This window comes from Moschus berezovskii, chromosome 28 (genome assembly GCF_049115385.1).
Source record: "Moschus berezovskii isolate FMDL1 chromosome 28, NW_MosBer_1.0, whole genome shotgun sequence".
Taxonomy (NCBI): domain Eukaryota; kingdom Metazoa; phylum Chordata; class Mammalia; order Artiodactyla; family Moschidae; genus Moschus; species Moschus berezovskii.
Genome location: NC_142487.1, coordinates 8171312 through 8188863, shown reverse-complemented (window position 1 = coordinate 8188863; position 17552 = coordinate 8171312). Strand labels below are relative to the sequence as shown.

Sequence of the window (17552 nt, the reverse complement as noted above, 5' to 3'; positions counted from 1 at the left end):
AGTGTCCCCGTTTATCAAATTAATCATTTGGGTGCATGTTAATTTGAAAACTGATTAGCCTTAGAGGATGTGCCATTTTAGGAAAAGCAATATTTAGTGATTTATTTCATTCTAGGCAAGTTCTCTTAACCTGAAAAGTCTAAAACAGTGTGTGAAGATCTGAGTTGGACTCATGAACTTTGCGAGGGAAAGACCAGTTTTTCCACATCTGGGTAGCTGTTGAAGAGTCCTTTGGAACTTGGGAGCACTCTTAGTCAACTTGGGTTATAGAAACTTATTTCAAAATCCTGTCTACATTCTGGGCAGACATTGGAAATATCTGTCTTCAAGAGGAAACAATAAAGAGCTTGCTGATTTCAAAAGCTCAAGTTCAAAGTTTCAAGATCCATTTTTTTACTGGTGTTATACTGGTAACAGGTATTTGATTCCACAAACCTGGTTAGCCCCATTTCCATTTCTTCAGAGACAGGAAACCATCACACACACCCATCCTCAGCAGCAGCTTCATGACTTTCTAGACTTCAATGAGAATCTGAAAATAAAGTAATAGATGAATGGAACACAGAACCCTGGAACAGAACAATTGGGTCATGTGACTACTCTCCTTCATTATCTCATTTTCAAAACTCCCTGGTAAAGCAAGTATCTAATATGCTGCATAGCCTCACTTGAGACCTCTTTGGAAAGAAAGGTGACTCCTATAAAATCCTCCACACCTCTCAGGGCTTACACAGAGCCCTACATACACAGGTCAATTGAATTTAATATTTAACAACTGGACGGTGAGGAAGAGGCATTTGAGAAATATTAAGTAAAGCAGAAACAAAGATGCACTTTTTCAGAAGGAGCCTCAATGATTCTAAGTTCAGCTTAAGATTTAAAAGAGCTAGTTCTCCAGTCCCTATGAAATCATTCTCCATATATTTTTGAAGATCCTAATGGGATCACTCCTCAGTCTTCTCTTTTGGTGATTAAATCCTCCCTGCTAGTCTGTTTTCATAGGTTAACTTTGAGATGTTCAAGTTTTGCTTCTACTATTAATTCTGCTTTTTTCTAATCTTCATCCCATGTACCTTCTCAGCTGCTTGCTTCTAGAAAGGCCTTCCCTTCGGTATCTCTGGATAGTCATTGAGAAGCCAGCTGATGTCACTCTGACCTGTGATTCATTTCTGCTAAAAAGTTAACCACGTCATAGATCTATTTACCTTCCTCCCTGTCACCCCTCAAAATAGTGTGACCTGGGAGGCACAAGGTGGAACAGCCCAGAAATCCACTGAGTCATGGAGTCATGCATTGACTCCTGGAATGAGCGAGGGAGGCCCGCCATCCTGGAAGAGAATTCCTGGAGACTGTCATCTCGCTAATGGCTTATCAAACATTACACAACACAAGCACCTAACGAAGAGGCCTTAGGCCAATTAGGATCCAGTTTTCAGGCTTCAGGATGTTACCTGAGCACCTCTCTTGGGCTTCCTGCAGTGCCTGTCCCACGTGGCTCGCTATTCGATCTACAGACTTTCCTGTTCGGTGCATTTCATTTGGTTTCTGCCCAACCTGAATTTCCTTCTCACTTACAATTGGCATCTCCTAGTTAAAGCAACGGATACTTTCTCATATTTCTTGCAGCACCTTGCTTAGGGCTGAGACTGTGGTCACATGATGCCTTTCTCAGTTAGGTGAGGTCAGTTGTATAGCGGAGAAGGCAATGGCACCCCACTTCCGTACTCTTGCCTGGAAAATCCCATGGATGGAGGGATCTCAAGAGTCCATGGGGTCTCAAGAGTTGGACACGACTGAGCGATTTCACTTTCACTTTTCACTTTCATGCATTAGAGAAGGAAATGGCAACCTACTCCAGTGTTCTTGTCTGGAGAATCCCAGGGATAGGGGAGCCTGGTGGGCTGCCATCTATGGGGTCACACAGAGTCGGGCACGACTGAAGTGACTTAGCAGCAGCAGCAGTTGTATAGAGAATTGGAACGTTTTCCCGAAGACCTCACCTTCAGAAGACACAACTTGTTTTGAATAAAGCAAATCAATTTCAGCCAAATTCTTCCTAGTTCTGTCTTCTACGAATATCTATGTACTGCCCACAGATCCAAGTTTTCATTGTGAGAAGATGGATGTGACCACAGTCCATGTGGTCAGGGTGGTCCAATGCAAGCCAAGCACTGTCCTCACTTGGGTGAGTGTGTCAGCAAAGGGGGAAGTCCCACCTCAGCCTTCACATTGAACTTGGGATGTCCGTCCAAATATTATTGGTTTATTCTATCCAGAAAAAATTATTTAGGAACATGTGGTTAGAAGGGAGAAGAGAAACAAGTTTATAAAAACATAACTGGAAAGATGAGGCAAAGCATTACCTAATAATTTATTATAATTTAATGAATAATTTCATTCATTCTTTCATTATCATATTTTTTTAGCATCTACTTAAGTCAGACACTGTGTTCATCATATAAGCACCAATATTACATATGGAAAATTTGACCTTTGAACTGTCATCAATGAATGACTGAATAAATGAAAAAAAGCCAGGATTAGAATATAATTTTTAGGCTGTGGAAAGCCTTTAATATTAGTTCACACCAACTCTGATACAGTGTTTTAGAAGGTCTGAAGTGTTTGAGTCACATGAGGCAGTGACTTTCTGAATTTTTAAAGTTTCATTCCACAGAAAGAGATGCTTTAGATCACAACCCAGTGTGTAAACACACACACACACACACACATTTCTGTCAATAGCAGGTGTTTTTTTTAATTGTTGATCCCAACCCACTGAGCCTTTTGATGAAAGTGAAAGAGGAGAGTAAAATGTTGGCTTAAAACTCAACATTCAGAAAACTAAGATCATGACATATGGTCCCATCACTTTGTGGCAAATAGATGGGGAAACAATGGAAACAGTGAGAAACTTTATTTTGGGGGGGCCCCAAAATCACTGCAGATGGTGACTGCAGCCATGAAATTAAAAGACACTTGCAGCTTAGAAGAAAAGTTATGACCAACCTAGATAGCATATTAAAAAGTAGAGACATTACTTTGCCAACAAAGGTCCATCTAGTCAAAGCTATGGTTTTTCCAGTAATCATGCAGTCAGGAAGCAACAGTTAGAAGTGGACATGGAACAACAGACCGGTTCCAAATAGGAAAAGGAGTACGTCAAGGCTGTATATTGTCACCCTACTTACTTAACTTATATGCAGAATACATCATGAGAAACGCTGGAAGAAGCACAAGCTGGAATCAAGATTGCCGGGAGAAATATCAATAACCTCAGATATGCAGATGACACCACCCTTATGGCAGAAAGTGAAGAACTAAAGAGCCTCTTGATGAAAGTGAAAGAGGAGAGTGAAAGAGTTGGCTTAAAGCTCAACATTCAGAAAACTAAGATCATGGCATCCAGTCCCTTCACTTCATGGCAAATAGATAGGCAAACAATGGAAACGGTGGCTGACTTTTATTTTGGGGGGCTCCAAAATCACTGCAGATGGTGATTGAAGCCATGAAATTAAAAGACGCTTACTCTTTGGAAGGAAAGTTATGACCAACCTAAACAGCATATTGAAAAGCAGAGACATTACTTTGTCAACAAAGGTCCATCTAGTCAAGGCTATGGTTTTTCCAGTAGTCATGTATGGATGTGAGAGTTGGACTATGAAGAAAGCTGATCACCGAAGAATTGATGCTTTTGAACTGTGATGCTGGAGAAGACTCTTGAGAGTCCCTTGGACTGCAAGGAGACCCAACCAGTCCATCCTAAAGGAAATCAGTCCTGAATATTCATTGGAAGGACTGATGCTAAAGCTGAAGCTCCAATACTTCGACCATCTGATGCGAAGAACTGACTCATTGGAAAAGACCCTGATGCTGGGAAAGATTGAAGGCAGGAGGAGAAGGGGATGACAGAGGATGAGATGGTTGGATGGCATCACCGACTCAATGGGTATGAGTAAACTCCGGGAGTTGGCGATGGACAGGGAGGCCTGGCGTGCTGCAGTCCATGGGGTCGCAAAGAGTCAGACATTACTGAACGACTGAACTGAACTAAACTGAACCCATTAAATTGGTCTCGTGACCATGGGTTGTGACCACAGTTGGCATGACACTACCGTGGGCCACCAAAGCAGCAACCCTCTGCCTTGGCTGCACAGGGGAGTTACTGGGAGCTTTCTAAAAAAAATACAGGGACTTCCCTCGTGGTCCAGTGGTTAAGAATTCACCTTCCAATGCTGGGGATATTGGTTTGATCCCTGGTCAGGGAACTAAGATCCCACATGCCTTGGGGCAACTAAGCCTGCTTACCACAACTAGAGAGAAGCACAAGTGGCTCATCTAAGACCCAACAGAGCCAAATAAATAAACAAATAAATACCACAAATAATGATAAATAAAACTTAAAAAATACAGATGCCTGGTCCCCTACCCCAGACCAACTGAACCCAAATCTGAAGGTGAGATATGAGCTTTGCTTTTAAAGCTCCCTGACTGCTTCCCATGAGCAGTAAGGGTTAGTATCACCACTCTACATCACAGAAAATGTCCTTTAAAAATAAACAATTACCACCTTAATCATATATGTGACACATGTGCCTACTGAAAATGTCAATAGCATAGATGGTTATAAAATAAAAACTGAGGCGCTGAATCAACGCCTTACCTCTCACTTCTGCTGTCTATAGATAAACATTATTAATACCTCCTTCCCCAAAACTCTTGTTGCGTATTCAGGAATCCATTGATATATAGTTTCCACAAGTTTACATTTCCAGATAAATTTAATAATAGATTTCCAAGTTATAAAAGTTACTGATGGTATTTTGATGAAGATTACTTTGGATTTATGGATTAGTTCAGTTTAGTTCAGTTCAGTCAGTCATGTCCAACTCTTTGCAACCCCCTGGACTGCAGCACACCAGGCCTCCCTGTCCATCACCAACTCCCAGAGCTTGCTCAAACTCATGTCCATCGAGTTGGCAATGCCATCCAACCATTTAATCCTCTGTCATCCCTTTCTCCTCCTGCCTTCAATCTTTTCCAGCATTAGGGTCTTTTCCAATGAGTCAGTTCTTCGCATCAGGTGGCCAAAGTATTGGAATTTCAGTTTCAGCATCAGTCCTTCCAATGAATACTCAAGACTGATTTCCTTTAGGATGGACTGGTTGGATCTCCTTACAGTCCAAGGGACTCTCAAGTCTTCTCCAACACCACAGTTCAAAAGCATCAATTCTTCGGCACTCAGCTTTCTTTATAGTCCAATTCTCACATCCACACATGACTACTGGAAAAATCATAGCTTTGATTAGATGGACCTTTGTTGGCAAAGTAATGTATCTACTTTTTAACATGCTGTCTAGCTTGGTCATAACTTTCCTTCCAAGGAGTAAGTGTCTTTTAATTTCATGGCTGCAGTCACCATCTGCAGTGATTTTGAGGCCCCCAAAAATAAAGTTTCTCACTGTTTCCATTTTTCCCCATCTATTTGCCATGAAGTGATGGGACCGGATGCCATGATCTTAGTTTTCTGAAAGCTGAGTTTTAAGCCAACATTTTCACTCTCCTCTTTCACTTTCATCAAGAGACTCTTTAGTTCCTCTTTACTTTCTGCCATAAGGGTGGTGTCATCTGCATATCTGAGGTTACTGATATTTCTCCCAGCAAACTTGATTTCAGCTTGTGCTTCTTCCAGCCCAGCATTTCTCATGATGTATTCTGCATATAAGTTAAATAAGTAGGGTGACAATATACAGCCTTAATGTACTCCTTTCCAGATTTGGAACCAGTCTGTTGTTCCATGTTCAGATTAATTTCGGGTAAATTTATCTGTTTACAGTATTAAGAAAAAAATAGGTCTTTTTATTTATTCAATTACATTTTTATGTCCTTCAAGAAAATATTACAGTTTTAAAAATATATAGGTGTACACATTTCTTATTAAGTTCATTCTAGGTGTTCTTTTTTTTACACTCTTGTAAATGAGGTAGATTGCCTCATTACATTTTATAGCTAAATACTGCCTGTTTATTGAAATGCTGCTGAATGTGGATATTAATTTTGAAAGCAGTCCACCTAGCTGAATTACCATCTGTTGTTACAGAATTTCACCCAATTGATTCTTTTGTACTTTCTATGTAAACAACTACATTGTCTGAAAATAGCAATAACTTTGTATCCTCAATTGAAATATCGATGCCTCATATTTTTCTCTAATTACATGACCAGTGCTTTCAAAACAACAAACTTTAATTTGAGATGATTCCAGAAAGTAACATCTATTATAATGACCGATTATTTAATGACTTATAGCGAAGAATTATATACACTATACATATATAGGCATATTGAGACTGAGGAAAGATAAAACTTGGTAAAATCACCTTCAATAATTTTTTTCAGTTACCTTTTTCTTTAAAAGACTGTCAACTTTAAAGAAAAACATCATTCCCCCATATTTGTTATTATCACAGCTGAGATTTTATCATGTATACATATAACAGGGGCTTCCCAAGTGGCTCAGTGGTAATGAACGTACCTGCCAATGCAGGAGACTTGGGTTCGATCCCTGAATTGGGAAGAACCCCTGGAAAAGGGAATGGCTACTCACTCCAGTATTCTGACCTAGAGAATCCCATAGATAGAGGAGCCTGGTGGGCTACCGTCCATGGGGTCACAAAGAGTTGGGCATGACTGAGCAGCTAACACTTTCACACCTGAAACTAATATAATGTGACATGTCAGTGAAAGTCCGGAGAAGGCAATGGCAACCCACTCCAGCACTGTTGCCTGGAAAATCCCATGGACGGAGGAGCCTGGTAGGCTGCAGTCCTTGGGGTCGCGAAGAGTCAGACACAACTGAGTGACTTCACTTTCACTTTTCACTTTCATGCATTGGAGAAGGAAATGGCAACCCAATCCAGTGTTCTCGCCTGGAGAATCCCAGTGACGGCAGAGCCTGGTGGGCTGCCATCTATGGAGTCACACAGAGTTGGACACGACTGAAGAGACTTAGCAGCAGCAGCAGCAGCAGCAGTGAAAGTCACTCAGTCGTGTCCAACTCTTAGCGACCCCATGGACTATACAGTCCATGGAATTCTCCAGGCCAGAATACTGGAGTGAATAGCCTTTACCCTTCTCCAGGGAATCCTCCCAACCCAGGGATCGAACCCAGGTCTTCCGCATTGCAGGCAGATTCTTTACCAGCTGAGCCATGTTAATTATGCCTCAAACCAAAACCCAAACCAACAACTCAGTTTCTCACTAGCCACAGAGCTGGCGGCCGTCGTAGGCTCAGCACAGACCCCAGACCACTTGCATCGCTGCAAAAAGGTCTACTGGGCTGCACTGGCCGAGCCATCACTTCCGCCACAGAGCCAAGAACTTGACACAGTCACCCTCAGAAAAGCAAAGTCAGGCAGACTTGACTCCACCTCCTCCCGGACCTGCACGTCCTATTTCCAGGAGTGACAGCAGTTCTCTGCTGCTGGAGATGGACAGCCTCAAGGTGCCAATCCAGGAAACAGTCTTTTATGCAACATATTTCCATGACAAAAGGAAGCAGTCATGTGGCTGGAGTCGTCCAGACCATGGATACAAGGGTCTTTTTATATTTTTTAAAGAGAAAATGAAAGAGGCCATAACTCCTGTTTTCCCTTCCATTCAGTTCCTTCAAGGTCCCTGAGCTCCGAGGCAGGTATGGGAACCATGCTGTTCTCCCTGCGTCCAGCCCACCACCCAGCTCGCAGGATGGGAGGGGACGAAAATGACAATGTCACCTTGTCCCTTAGGAAACACTTGTTCAAAGTTATGTGTCCACAGCAGGGCAGGCTGGAGTGCACCAGCTGGCCAGGTGAGGGTCCATGAAGCCAAGGGCCACTGGTGCAAAGGTGGGGGAACCCAGCTCCCATCCCCGCTCCCCACACGCCCCACCCCCTTTCCCTTCTGCAGATGGAGAGCTGGCCAAGTTCCTTCCCTGGGAACACTGAACTCCTGGGCTCAGCCTCCAGCTCCTGCTCAGAGCCCATTGTCATCACTGAACTGAGGTCTGAGGGCAACCCAGCAGCCGCTTGCTCTTCCCTTAAAGAAAACAAAAATAGCAGAGACTTCCGCTCCACAGCCTATGCGTGGAGCCGAGTCACCGCCTACCTTGGGCCTGGGATGAAGCCCTGGGGAAAAGTCCTGACTGCGTGAATGCCCAGAGCTGCTGGAGACCAGAGCTGTGACCTCCTGGAGTTCACAGGACCATTTTCCTTCCACGGAGGCTCTTAGGAAGGAGAATTAGCCTAGTATAAGCTGCAGCTGCTGCTGCTTACAGTAACAACAACAATAATAATATAGTGGCACTTTTCACTTTTCCCTCATCAACTTCCTCAATTCTCACAGCAACCCTGCTTGGAAGCTCTTCTCCTACCTTCATCCTGCAGATGGGGAGACTGGCTTTGTTGTTGTTTAGTCGCTCAGTCGTGTCCAACTCTCTGGGACCCCACCTCACTGTAAACCGCCAGGCTCCTCTGTCCGTGGGATTCTCCAGGCAAGAATACTGGAGTGAGTTGCCATTTCCTTCTCCAGGGGATCTTCCTGACTCAGGGATCGAACCTGCATCTCCTGTGACTCCAGCATTGGCAGGTGGATTCGTTACCACTGAGCCACTTGGGAAGCCCCCTATAAATAATTGCTCAATATTTATTTGAAGGCAAGGTTTTCATGGCCCAAACAGAAGACCCAAAACTCCTACAGTTGAGCAGACAATCCTCTTCAGAAAGCAGACTGTTAATTGTATGGGAAATTTTTACCGCCGTTTTTCCCCCAACTTTATCTATGTCAAAGAAACCGCAATAATGTGCCATGTTGGCAATACTACTTGAGTTTGGGGGCAATGTAAGAGAAGCTCAGAGAAAATGAATAACCTTGTTAAGAAAACCCCTAATGCTTTTGCATGTCACTCATCCTAAAAATGCTACAAAAGATACCTGAGAATTGACCTTGAAAGCCAGCTCTTGGGGCCAGCATGTGATTCACTGTGGTATTACTATTCTCATCAGCCAGGAGGATCTAAGTTATTAATACACCGGAGGGAGCTTTCTGGCTTCCAAGTGATGTCTTCGGTATTAGCTAATCTGGATGTTCAGAAGAGTCTTGAAGATATGTGCTGTGACCTTAGTTCGATCAGAAGGTGATAAAACTCAGGTTCAGGAGGGTGTTAAACAACTCACTCAAGGTCATGTGGTCAGAAGGAGCCACTGCTGCGGATGGAAAAAGCATCCAGAATCCAGATAAGCTAACCATCCCTGACGCCCTAGTGAGATGCGGTTCAATGATTCAAGTGTTTTTGATGCTGTCAGAAAGCGAGAGTGCTTCTTAGCAGGAAAGAGGCTATTTAGATTATTACAGATGTTCAGGTCTGAAAATGAAGGAAATCAGGTAGCTGTGAATTTAACGACTGCATACAGAAATTCCATAATGTCTCAGGCTCCCTAGGTCCCAGGCTCACAACTCTATCATCACAAAGACAAAGGAAGGTGTGAGATTCACCAAGGTAACTTTGGGTCCTCATAATGACTCACAGGGCTTCCCTGGTGGCTCAGACAGTAAAGAATCTGGCAAGAGACCTGGGCTTGATTCCTGGGTCGGGAAGATTCTCTGAAGGAGTAGGTGGCAACCCACTCCAGTATTCTTGCCTGGAGGATCCCATAGACAGAGGAGCCCAGTGGGCTACAGTCCATGGGGTTGCAAAGAGCGACTAACACTTTCACTTTTCAATGACTCATAACTGTGGAGTGAGATTCCATAATGAATCAACCAGTCTGGAAGGAGGAGGCTGAAAATTCTCAAGCCAGGAACTTTGCAAACTTGCTGACAACAGAGTTCACAGCCAAGTTCTCTCTTTACCTCAAAGTCACTGGAGTCTGCCTGGACAAGAAGAGCAAAAACTGATCTAAAATGTTTTCTAGTCGATTGACTCTAAACAAAGAAAAGTACCATTGAATTTGGTAGCTGACATTTTGTGACCTGAACAGGCTGGTGGCACCACTACCCAGCCAGTTCCTGAGGTTTGTTTGTAAAACTGGCCACAGCAAAGGAGAAGACACTGTGACCCTAATGCTGTTTGGAAAAACTCTTCCACTCAGGACATGAGCACTGGGAGTGCAGGTTAATCTCCAAAGATCTGAGGTATGAGCCTACTTCTGTACCAGCCTGGCAATGTCCTGAAGTCTGTTTGTCTTTCACAGACAGATTTCTGTCTGTCCTTTACAGGACCACCTATGCTTCTAGTCTAAGTGAAGCACAGGTGACCCCTCCTCTTTGGGGAAAGAAAAAAAAAAAGAATAGTGGATTCAGGATCACTTTGAAGAAGTGAAAGCAAATGATAAGATAAAACCAAGAGATGGCCACTTGCTCACACCTGGAATATTGACCCCATAGGGCCAATGACCATGCTCCTCTTTGAGACCTTCTGGTCACCTGCCACACTCTCCTTCTGAAAGCTTTCCCACCACCTAAAATGACCCTTTTCTCTTTTTATCTACCTCTGAATTTAAAACTCCCAGCTTGTTACCTCTGACTTCAAATAGTCCCTATGATACTTGTTGAATTTTCTCATTTGTGGCAGAAACCCATGAAATCATATGAAATCTATACTCTTTTCCTCCTTTGCCTTCTAAGGAGGGGGGAGGAGTTTCCCCCAAAGATCCTTGTTTTGCCAAATTCTCAAGAATATCTGGAGAGATGGGAGTATACAATCTGCACACGGCCTGACTATGTGCTCAGTCGCAAGGTCATGTCCGACTACTTGCAACCCCATGGACTGCAGCCCACCAGGCTCCTCTGTCCATGGGATTCTCCAGGCAAGAGTACCGGAGTGCGCTGCCATGCCCTCCTCCAGAGGACCTTCCCAACCCAGGGATCACACCCACGTCTCTTACGTCTCCTGCCTTGGCAGGCGGGTTCTTTACCACTAGCGCCAGTTGTGTGGCCTGGGAGGAGGAGAAAAATAAAGGCAGAGAAGGAAGGGGAGGAGAAGACACAGATGGCTCTCTCGGGGTCATTTTTGGGGAAAGAGGAAAAATATTCAAAGATTTTTAGAAATCTTTGCTTTATAATGTAATATGCAATCCCCACCTTTGTCTTCTGGCAGCCAAACTTTTTTTATAAGAATCTCCGGCAGGATCGTGTGTGTGTGTGTGTATTGATGTAACAATGTACTGAGACTGACCTTAAGATGAAGACTTACTGGATACATTCAAATTACACGTGTTGTGGAAGTTCTCTTACATAATTTTCACAGGTGTGTGTCTTGTCTCACTCTAAATTATGTATCCATACTTCCTGAGTGGAAAACTGAGGCCACATAATTATCCTCTGTATCTAGCATATAGGCTATCAGTGTCTTACATATGAGAAATTGAAAAGTTAAAGTATCAGTAGCTCAGTCATGTCCAACTCTTTGTGACCCCAGAACTGTAGCCCGCCAGGCGCCTCTGTCCATGGAATTCTCCAGGCAAGAATAATGGAGTGGGTAAGCCATTCCCTTCTCCAGGGGATCTTCCCAACTCAGGGATCAAACCTGGGTCTCCTGCACAGCAGACAGATTCTTTACCGTCTGAGCCACCAGGGAAGCCCCTTACATATGAGAAATACCCATTAAATATTTCATTGCTTGATTGATAGGAAAAGCATGCTTGCCAATTATTTTATTTATAATATATAATTATAATTATTACAATTATTCTGAAATGACAATGAGGAGCCAATATTTTACAACAGAAGAGAATCAAGGATGTCAGCAAAAGGACACATTTTAGTTGGGATTTTTTTAAAAAGATACTCTATTTGGTGAGGCATAACCATGTTCCATCTAGTCAAGGCTATAATTTTTCCAGTGGTCATGTATGGATGTGAGAGTTGGACTGTGAAGAAAGCTGATCGCCAAAGAATTGATGCTTTTGAACTGTGGTGCTGGAGAAGACTCGTGAGAGTCCCTTGGACTGCAAGGAGATCCAACCAGTCCATTTAAAGGAGATCGATCTTGGGTGTTCATTGGAAGGACTGATGCTAAAGCTGAAACTCCAATACTCTGGCCACCTCATGCGACGAGTTGACTCACTGGAAAAGACTCTGATGCTGGGAAGGATCAGGGGCGGGAGGAGAAGGGGACAACAGAGAATGAGATGGCTGGATGGCATCACCGACTCGATGGACATGAGTTTGAGTGAACTCCGGGAGTTGGTGATGGACAGGGAGGCCTGGTGTGCTGTGATTCATGGGGTCACACAGTCGGTCACGACTGAGCGACTGAACTGAACTGAACCATGTTCCTATTAACTTTGGAAAGAAACACTTCATACTCAGTCTTATGCTAAGAGAAACAGAACTGCCTATTAGCCACTGGGTGCAATTGCTGGCATGACTTTCCAGTCAAATTTCCAAGCAGAACAGTCTCTAAGAGGACCCTACCTCAGGCTTTGGAAGGTTATGTTAGGGGAAATGAACTGTGGTCTAAGAGGACACTGAGCGGATGGATGCTGGTAAATCTTTAACAACTGACTTCAGGAAAAAAAAAAAAAAAAGGCCTGGTCTGCACTGTGTGCCAATCTCCATGGTGTAAGGACTCTCAAAATGGCAGATCTCAAGCTGCCCACATGGCATCGCTGAGTATAGGACTAGAATGAAACAGGCAAAATGAGCTCTTGGATCCAGTACAAGTCAGCTCCAGGGTCCACCGATTCTGAGGCTGTCCCCACCGGGATGACGAAAGAGCAGGTCTACAAACTACAGAGCAAGGTGGGGGTTTTGTGTGTGTTTTTTCTTTCAGAAACATGAGAGTGAGATCAGAAAAGTTACACGAGGCACCAAGAACTATTTTCAAAGCATTACAAAAGAAAAAATATATGAATACACACACCAGGCCATTCAGCCAGCTGACAAAGCATCGTTTCATACAGTATCAGGGGTTGCAAAGACGTCTCAAATTTCATTACCGCACAGGGCTAACATGAGTACTAGGAGAGCCAGAACAGCACAATCACGCCTGGTTAAGACCTTGCAGGTCGTCCACTGGCTCCTTCGAGGCAGGTTTTATTCTGATGAGCCCAGGATGAGGCATGTGCCAGCATCTGCACTTAGGTCAATCATCTGAAGGTTTCTCATCCGCCTCGCCACGTCCTTTTGCATCTGACACGCCATTAGAACACTGGAACACTCTTCTGTGCCCGGGTCCCCCAGGGCCCAACTAAGTTGCTGACATGCGTGTGCCTGGTGACCTGCAAAACAGTGAACAAGCTTCAAACAACTAAGAGCTTGTTGTAAATCACCGCAGTTTGTTTAAAGCAATCTCCTCGTTCCAAGTGGTGTAAGTGCGTGAGCAGGCATGCACCTGCACACCTGCTCTCCATCCCCAAAGCCCCCCTTATCCCCACCTTCTCGCCCACCCCCATCTACTGCTTGAAACTACAGAGAGGAGAGAACCAGATGGGGATCCCAAAGGGCTCCTCTTCATTCCCATCAACTGATCTTCTTTTCCTAAATATTAAGAACAATACTTCCCAGGAATCTGAAAACAAAGACTAGATTCCAAAATAATTACTGTGAATGTATATGGAGAACCTCTCTCTTTCAATGAAGCCCAAAGAATTTCATGATGCGAAATATGCTGTACTACTGGAAATTACATAGATTTTACTTTGGGGGAAATTTTACAGAGCAGGATGTCGCAACTTCCTGGTGTCGACTATTTTCTCTTTTAAAATTCTATTTGTGTGTGCGTGTGTGTGCAGTGCCAGATTTATTTATGTGTGTGTGCATGCTCTGACTCTCGGAGACCACATGGATTGTAGCCCGCCAGGCTCCTCTGTCCATGGGATTCTCCAGGCAAGAATACTGGAGTGGGTTGCATTCCCTTCTCCAGGGGATCTCCTTGACCCAGGAATCGAACCCACGTCTCTTACGTGTCCTGCATTAGTAGGCAGGTTCTTCACCACTGAGCCACCTGTGAAGCCCTTATGAAGGTGAAAAAATAATGAACCAAAAACCTCTTTTTTAAAATATGAAATATGTATTTTATACTATTTTATATTGATTCTAAGCTTCTTTTCTTATATTGAAACCAAGAGGTATCATAAGCCAAGTTTATATTATTTCCCCTGAATATACTGCTTTAATTCACCCACGCTAGAGCTCATTTGCTATTTCTCTACCCACTCATGAAATCTCCCAAGATCGTACTACGGTTTATCCCTGTCAGTTTGACATTTCACTTCCATCTTTAATTTCAGAGATCTCACTGTGTACTTTCTGATCCAAATCACTTAGAAAACTATTAAATAAACTCGTAACATGTTTCCATCTGGAGGAGCAAATATTTTCCATTGCTTTTGATTTCCTATTAAGCTAATTCTTTATCTACAGCAAAACAAAATACCACCCCCATTTGCCCTCTGACTGGTGGCAAATGACTATTGCACGGTTTTCGTCAGCATTCTTTCTCTTATAAAGAGGGAAACATCATGTGGTAGAAAGACTAGCTTATGAAGCTAAACCACCTGCGTGGGTGTTCACCAGTGGCCTGACCCAGCATCCCCAAGCTGCAGTTTTCTCATCTGTAAATTAAAGATAACATACCAATCCTTAGAAAGGAGGCAATTATCCTTTAAGATCAAGCATAATCAATGTCAGTTTCCCAGGTGGCGCTAGTGGTCAAGAGCGTGCTTGCCAATGCAGGAGACTTTAGAGATGCGGGATCCATCCCTGGGTCGGGGAGATCCCCTGGAGAAGGAAACGGTAACCCACTCCAGTATTCTTGCCAGGAGAATCCCATGGATGGAGAAGCCTGGTAGGCTACAGTCCACGGGGTCGCAAAGAGTCGGACACGACTGAGCGACGGGACAGACGGACGGATCCTTAGAAAGGAGGCAATGATCCTTTAAGATCAAGCATAATCAATGTCAGCTTCCCAGGTGGCGCTAGTGGTCAAGAGCGTGCTTGCCAATGCAGGAGACTTTAGAGATGCGGGTTCCATCCCTGGGTCGGGGAGATCCCCTGGAGAAGGAAATGGCAACCCACTCCAGTATTCTTGCCAGGAGAATCCCATGGGCAGAGGATCCTGGCGGGCTACAGTCCAAAGGGTGGCAAAGAGCTGGATGTTACTGAAGTGACTTAGCACAGCACAGCACATAAAGACTGTCAAGCTGTGTATCTGACATACGGTAGATTTTCAATACATACAAACTATCCTTATAAATATCTGAAGCCCAGAAGCATTAATTTGCTGCAGACTTCTTGGAAATAAAACACACGGACAATGTTAACCATACTCCAAATGTAAAAAAAGTAAAAACCATGCTCCAGTGACGCAAATAACTTGCTTCTTTTTTTTCACTTTTATTGCACTGTCAGGTTCGATAAAGCAGCAACATACTTTAATGTTCAAAACTGATAGATAATGATGGTACATTTCAAACTCCAACCAACATGCAGGCTTCATTCTCCACAGGAGCAGTGGTCCCTTTTGGGGAGTCTCTGAAATCTTTGATAGGAAAGAAGTGTGGGGTCCCGAGTGGTGATGCTGAGGGTGATGGAGCCGGCAGGAGGGTCCATGCCAAGCCTGTGGACCATCAGCGTTGTCCTTTACAAACCACAGACAAGCTGTTGGTGTGACTCAGTGGTGACAATGTGCCATCTGACGTGCGGATCTGTCGCGGGGAGCGCACTGCCCGGCTCCAGTGGAGATCGGCTACTGGTCTGGAATGAGTTTCACATTCTTTGCTATCATGGATCTTAACCATAACTCCGTGAGTGCTGGACAGAGACCGTTTCAGCCTGAAGAGAGCTTTAGACATCCTCTGGCTGGGGACTTCTTAAGCTGAGTAAATGCGTGTGTGGCACAGAGGGTCGCGGGGGGGCGGGGGGGCATCCAATTAATCAGGGAGAATGGAACTAACTAGGGGAAGCGAGGGCTTCCCTGGTGGCTCAGCAGTAAAGAATCTACCTGCAATGTAGGAGACACAGGAGACTCAGGTTCAATCCCTGGGTCAGGAAGATCCCCTGGAGGAGAGAATGGCAACCCATTCCAGTATTCTTGCCTGGGAATCCCATGGACAGAGAGGAGCCTGGCAGGCTACATCCATGGTCGCAAAGAGTCAGATGTGACTAAGCACATACACACAGGGGAAGGGGAAGACTGATGTGAGGGAAGGAGAGGGGCGGGGCTCTGTGTGGCGTGTTAGTCACTCAGCCATGTCGGACTCTGTGACCCAGTGGACTGTAGCCTGCCAGGCTCCTTTGTCCGTGGGATTCTCTAGGTAAGAATACTGGAGTGGGTTGCCACTGCCTTCTCCAAAAGATCTTCTGGACCCAGGGATCGAGTCCAGAAGATAACCTGGGTCTCCTGTATTAAAGGCATATTCTTTACCATTTGAGCCACCAGGGAAGCCCTAGGTGGGACGGAGGAACCAAGGGAATGTCATCACTATCGCCTTTCTCTCTCTCTTTTTTTTTAAAATTTTTGACCATTTTTTTAAAGATTTTTTTGATGTGGACTACTTTTAAAGTCTTTATTGAATTTGCTACAATATTGTTTCTGCTTTATGTTTTGGTTTTTTAGCCAGGAGGTATGGGGGATCTTAGCTCCCCGACCAGGGACTGAACCCTCACCCTCTGTGCTGGGTTCAGAAGGCAAAGTATTAGCCACTGGACTGCCAGGGAAGTCCCCAATCTCCCTTCCTCTTAAAGAAGTTTCCCATCATCACTTATGTGCTATCTTGCTAGCTGCCTATTTCCAGAAAGTTGCAATGTCAGATTTGATAAAGTAACAGCATTCTCTAATTTTCACTGTTGATAGATGATGATGACTCATTTCAAACTCCAACCGACACACACGCTTCATTCTCCATATAGGCGGTGGTCCCTTTTAAGGCTAACGTGCCAGCTGCATATTTCTGCCTATTTTCAGACCCTTGCACAGACTCCTATAATTGTCATCGGATCCTAAAGGACATAGAAGGATTTCTTCCTAGAGGAAAGGAGATAGAACTGCAGCCAGTTCTTTCAGGACTATATTTGTTTGTGCAGCAGTAGATTTCTCTCCAAGACACTGAGTCATCTTCCCAGACACAGAACTGAAACCTTCTTTTCTTTTTATTTGGAGATTGACATTCTCATATAGCGTTTCATAATAATGTGTTCAAAGGGCACATTTAAAATATATGAAATGTATATGAAATAAAGTCACTGAGAACTGGAGATATTAGGAGCCTCAAGCCAACAGCCTGGCTTAATAAAGAATCACAATAACTTGCAAAATAAAAATTCAGACTAGAGCTCAAAATAAGTCCCTCTCTCACTCTTGTCCGCCTGAGGTCTAATATTTTCAGGTGCTGCCACAGGGAAGAATCTTTAACTAGATAATTTCAAAATTATTTTTCCCCTCTTAAATAAAAATGTGCCGCGTGGAATAAACTACATTGAATTCAAAATACAGTGACTTCCTAACTGTGGTGGGTGCCTCTTATACCACGCTGAGTCTGGCACAGCATCAGCAATTCTGATGGCTTCTTGGA

General features: G+C 44.0%; 1 long non-coding RNA gene across 2 annotated transcripts in view; it reads right to left on the bottom strand.

Annotated features, from left to right (window-relative positions):
* The window catches only part of LOC129549773 (uncharacterized), a 54192-nt gene that overhangs the window by 9017 nt on the left and 27623 nt on the right, over positions 1–17552 (bottom strand). For both annotated transcript variants that reach the window (XR_016036685.1, XR_016036684.1), the window contains exon 2: positions 436–532. This is a non-coding gene — a long non-coding RNA (uncharacterized LOC129549773). The remainder of the gene's footprint in view (positions 1–435; positions 533–17552) is intronic.